This window comes from Onychomys torridus, unplaced genomic scaffold (assembly GCF_903995425.1).
Source record: "Onychomys torridus unplaced genomic scaffold, mOncTor1.1, whole genome shotgun sequence".
Taxonomy (NCBI): Eukaryota; Metazoa; Chordata; class Mammalia; order Rodentia; family Cricetidae; genus Onychomys; species Onychomys torridus.
The window spans coordinates 3,786,211-3,792,314 of NW_023414046.1; positions in this window are offsets into that span (position 1 = coordinate 3,786,211).

Here is a 6,104-nt window from a genome sequence, read left to right on the forward strand (position 1 = left end):
CATCCCCTGATTATGTTTCTCCTCCATGCCTCTTCAAGTTCCTCCAGGATCCTCCCACATCACTTTCTGTCTGAATCCATCCCATTTCTATCTCTCATTGGAAAACATTCAGGTTTCTATGGGATAATAATAAAAAATAAACTATGCTAAAGAAAATATAACTCATTGTAATTGGTCAAAATTGGCAAATATAAGGAAAAGAACCAAAGAGAATTCATTAGAATTAAACACATGTGTTTCCACATTCAGGAATCAAAAAAAAAAAAAATTCTTACCTTGAACCCATAATACACATGCAAGCAATGTTTAGGTTAAAATGTGAGTAGAAATATACATCATGACAAACCTAAAAAGTGAGGAAAAGGGGGAACTCTGACACAATACTATGAGACATGACCCCCACAAATTAGGTTGGATGAGTTTTGTGCTCCCTTCTATTTCTGGACATGCTGTCCACACTTAAAAGCAGTTTGATTCCTTATTGAGACACCTTTGAAGGAAAGTAAATTTTCATTAGCTGATGGTTGTCAATTGGAGATTGCTTCTGGTTTAGAGATGAGTCTTGTGATCACTTCTACTTTCAAGTGGGACACCAACTGGGAAAACCCAGTATGCACTGTTCCTCATTCCTCAGAGTCTATGATTTCTTTCATTTATCAATCCTGTTTATTAAGAGGGTATTTTTTTTGGTGTCCTCTGTAATGGTATTTGCTCCATGAATGAACTTGGGCTATACATCTCAAAGGAGGCTGTGCTTCTTAATATGTAACCTCTTAAAAGGAAAGGGAGAGGGGTCACATTCTTCTTCTCCTTACTGGCTTGATCCATTGGCCAGGTGCATTTGCTCACTTATAGAACAGAAGATGACTCACTCATGTCTGATTTGGTGAGTCTATTTTTAAATTTAAATCTTAACAAATCCATATTACACCTTTTTTTTAAAAAAATTGAGTAAGAGTTGTTTTTATTCATAGATGTATAATGATGTCATTAACAAAATTTATTACATAACACACCATCGCATTAGAGAGGTTTAGTGAATCATACATTTGAAGACCTTTGCATGCCTGGTACAAGGTACACATTAAATGCTTGCAGCTTTGGTGACCCATACTCTCATCTTTACTGAAAATATAGTCTGAATTCACAACTAAGTACAAATCCTCTAGCTTTATTTTATTTTAGGGCCATCACATGTCCTTCTGGGGCTCTTTGTAATGCACTCAATGAGATGTTCTTTGTTGACTTGTAGAGCTGGTGTTCCTGTAGCACCTGCCCCAGCTGTCTGCCCAATCTGCATTTTATACCAGGAAGGGGAAAGCTAAGGGATGATTTGACTGAAGTCTTGAAGAGTTTAATATCAGCCACAATATCCATGTGATTCCAGTGTAAAATAATGATGATCATTAAGTTGGACCTCTTCAGATGAATAGATAAGACTTGTTGATTTGAAATATAGATGGACAAGGATGGCATTAGTATTCTATTTGATAATACAGTGCCCCAGGACCTGTATCTTTTTTCCTCCTAAGGTTACCATTTGGAAGTCACAGCAAGGGATATATCAAGCAGCTGAGAGTGATGGCAGCCTCTGAGGACAAACAGGCCATGGAGTAACAAAGGGAGAAGTATTTGTTCACACACTGCTCTGCAGGAACTTTCTAAACTGGGGCTTTTGAAGGACTTGCCAAATGTATTTTTTTCTTTCTTTATTATTATGTGTTTTAAATTTTATACATCAGCCATGGGTTCCCCCATCCTCCCTCCTGCCTCACCTCCACCTACACCCCAGCCTCTCCCCTCCATTCCCATGTACTCCAGGACCAAGGCACCCCAGGGGACTCTTTTAAACCTGGTGGATTCAGTACAGGCAGGTCCAGTCCCCTACTTCCAGGCTGAGCAAAGTGTCCCTGTGTAAGCCCAAGGTTCCAAAGAGCCAGCTCATGCACTAAGGATAGATCCTGGACCCACAGACTGGGTGCCTCCCAAGCAGATCAAGCTATTCAATTGTCTCACTTATCCAGAGGGCCGGATCCAGCTGTGGGCTCCACAGCCTTTGGTTCATAATTCATGTGCTTCCATTTGTTTGGCGATTTGTCCCTGTTCTTTTTGCAATATTGGATTCAACAATTCACGCTCTTGCAGACCTTCCTCTTTCTCCACAGATGGACACCTGGAGCTCCACCTGGGGCCTGGCTGAGGATCTATGCATCCACTTCCATCAGTTATTGGATGAGAGTTCCAGCATGACAGTTAGGGTGTTTAGCCATCTGATCAGCGGACTAGGTCAGATCAGGCTTTCTCTTGACGATTGCCAGCAGTCTACAGAGGATGTGTCATTGTGGATTTTTGGGGACCTCTCAATCACTTTGCCTATTCCTGTTTTCACATGGTCTTCATTTATCAGGGTCTGTTATTCCTTGTTCTCCTTTCTGTTCTTGATCCAGCTGGGATCTCCTGCTCCCCTAAGCTTTATTTCCCTCAAATCTTGCCCTTCATTACTCCCACTGTCTTCCAGGTTGTTCATGTAGATCTCATCCATTTCTCTGTCATTGGGTGATCCTTAGGTCTTTCCTATGGTCCCATTTTCTAGGTAGCCTCCCTGGAGTTGTATAGCAGTCTAGTCATCTTTGTTTTACATCTAGTATCCTCCTATGAGTGAGTACATACTGTGTTTGTCCTTCTGAGTCTGTGTTACCTCACTCAGGATGATTTTTTCTAGATCCATCCATTTGCCTACAAAACTCATGATGTCATTGTTTTTCTCTGCTGAGTAGTACTCCATTGTGTATATGTACCATATTTTCTTTATCCATTCTTCAGTTGAAGGGCATCTAGGTTGTTTCCAGGTTCTGGCTAATACAAAAAAAGCTGATATGAACATAGCTGAGCAAATGCCCTTGTGGTATGATTGAGCATTCCTTGGGTATATGCCCAAGAGTGCTATAGCTGGGTCTTGGGGGAGATGGATTCCCAAATTTCTAAGGAAGCCCGATATTGATTTGCAAAGTGACTGTACAAGCTTGCATTCCCACCAGCAGTGAAGGAGAGTTCCTTTTGCTCCACATCTTCTCCATTTAAGCCGTCTTCTGTGCTTTTGATCTTAGCCATTCTGACAGGTGTAAGGTGGTATCTCAGAGTCATTTTGATTTGCATTTTCCGGATAATTAGGGATGTTGAGCAATTCCTTAAATGTCTTTCAGCCATTTGAACTTCCTCTGTGGAGAATTCTCTGTTTAGTTCTATAGCCCATTTCTTAATTGGACTGTTGGGCATTTTGATGTCTAATTTCTTGAGTTCTTTATATATTCTGGATATCAGCCCTCTGTCAGATGTGGGGTTGGTGAAGACCTTTTCCCATTCTGTAGGCTGTCGCTTTGTCATGTTGACTGTGTCCTTTGCTCTACAAAATCTTCTCAGTTTCAACAGGTCCCATTGATTGATTGTTTCTCTCAATGTCTGTGCTACTGGTGTTATATTTAGAAACTGATCTCCAGTGCCAATGCGTTCAAGAGTACTTCCTACTTTCTCTACTATCAGGTTCAGAGTAGCTGGATTTATGTTGAGATCTTTGATGCACGTGGACTTAAGTTTTGTGCATGGTGACAGATATGGATCTATTTGCAGCCTTCTACACATTGACATCCAGTTATGCCAGCACCATTTGTTGAAGATGCTTTCTTTTTTCCATTGTACATTTTTGGCTTATGTGTCAAAAATTATATATTCTTAGGGTTAATGTCAGGGTCTTCAATTCGATTGCATTGGTCCACATGTTGGTTTTTATGCAAGTACCAAGCTCTTTTTATTACAGTAGCTCTATAGTAGATCTTGAGGTCGGGGATTGTGATGCCTCCAGAGGTTGTTTTATTGTACAGGATTCTTTTGGTTATCCTGGGTTTTTTGTTGTTCCATATGAAGTTGAGTATTATTCTTTCCAGATCTGTGAAGAATTGTGTTGGTATTTTGATGGGAATTGCGTTGAATCTGTAGATTGCTTTTGGTAATATCACCATTTTTACTATGATAATCCTGCCTATTGATGAGCATGGGAGGTCTTTCCATTTTCTGACTTCTTCTTCAATTTCTCTTTTCAGGGACTTAAAGTTTTTGTCATATATGTCCTTCACATGATTAGTTAGCATAACTCCAAAGTATTTTATATCATTTGTGGCTATTGTAAAAGGTGATATATCTCTGATTTCCTTCTCAGCCTATTTGTCTATTGTATATAGGAGGGCTACTGATTTTTTTGAGTTGATCTTGTGTCATGCAATGTTACTGAAGGTTTTTATTAGCTGTATCAGTTCCTTGGTTGAATTTTTGGGGTCACTCATGTATAGTAACATGTCATCTGCAAATATGGAGAGCTTGACTTCTTCCTTTCCAATTTGTATCCCCTTAATCTCTTTATGTTTTCTTATAGCTCTGGCTAGAACTTCAAGTACTATATTGAATAAGTATGGGGAGAGGGGACAGCCTGGCCTTGTTCCTGATTTCAGTGGTATTGCTTTGAGTTTCTCTCCATTTAATTTGATGTTGGCTGTTGGCTAGCGGTAGATTGCCTTTATTATGTTTAGGTATGTTGCCTGTGTTCCTGATTGCTCCAAGAGCCTTATCATGAAGGAGTGTTGGATTTTGTCAAATGCCTTTTCTGCATCTAGTGAGATGATCATGTGGTTTTTTTCTTTGAGTTCATTTATATGGTGTAATACTTTTGTATGTTGAACCATCCTTGCATCGCTGGGATGAAGCCTACTTGATCATGAGGGATAATTGTTTTGATGTGTTCTTGGAGTCTATTTCCAGTATTTTATTGAGTATTTTTGCATCAATGTTCATGAGGGAGATCGGTCTGTAGTTCTCTTTCTTTGTTGCATCTTTGTTTGGTTTAGGAATTAGGGTAATTGTAGCCCCATAAAAGGGGTTTGGTAATATACCTTCTACTTCTATTGTGGAACAATTTAAAGAGAATTGGTATTAAGTCTTCTTTGAAGATCTGGTAGAATTCTGCAGTGAAACCATCAGGTCCAGGGGTTTTTTTTTGGTTGGGAGACTTTTAATGACTGATTCTATTTCCTTTGGGGTTATTGGACTATTTAAATGGTTTATCTAGTCTTGATTTAACTTAGGAATGTGGTACCTATCCAGAAAATTATCCATTTCTTTTGGATTTTCAGTTTTGTGGAGTAGAGGTTTTTGAAGTATGACCTGATGATTCTCTGGATTTCCTCATTGTCTGTTGTCATGTCCCCCTTTTCTTTTCTGATTTTGTTAATATGGATGCTCTCTCTCTGTCTTTTGGTTAGTTTGGCTAAGGGCTTGTCTATCTTGTTGATCTTCTCAAAGAACCAATCCTTTGTATTGTTCTCTTTATTTCTATTTGATTGATTTCAGCTCTCAATTTGATAATTTCCTGGCATCTGTTCCTCCTGGGAGACTTTGCTTCTTCCTGTTCAAGGGCTTTCAGGTGTGCTGTCAAGTCACTAGCGTGAGATTTCTCCAGCTTCCTTATGTGGGCATTCAGTGCTATGAATTTCCCTCTTAGCACTGCTTTCATAGTATTCCATAAGTTTGGGTATGTGGTGTATTCATTTTCATTGTCCTCTTGGAAGTCTTTAATTTCTTCCTTAACCCATTGGTGATTCACTTGAGCCTTATTCAGTTTCCATACGATTATAGGTTTTTTGTAGTTTTTTCTGTTGTTGAAATCTAACTTTAAACCATGGTTGTCTGATAGAACACAGGAGGTTATTCCAATTTCTTTGTATCTGTTGAGATTTGCTTTGTGGCCAAGTATGTGGTTGATTATAGAGAAGGTTCAATGGGGTGCTGAGTAGAAGGTATATTCTTTTTTGTTTAGGTGGAATGTTCTGTAGATATTGATTAAATCCATTTGAGCCATAACATCAGTTAAGTCCATTATGTCTCTGATAAGTTTCAGTTTGGCTGATCTGTCCAGAGGTGAAAGTGCAGTCTTGAATTCTCCCACTATTAATGTGTGGGGTTTTATATGTGATTTAAGCTTTAGTAATGTTTCTTTTACATATGTGGGTACCCTTGTGTTAGGGGCATAAATGTTCAGAATTGAAACTTCGTCTTGG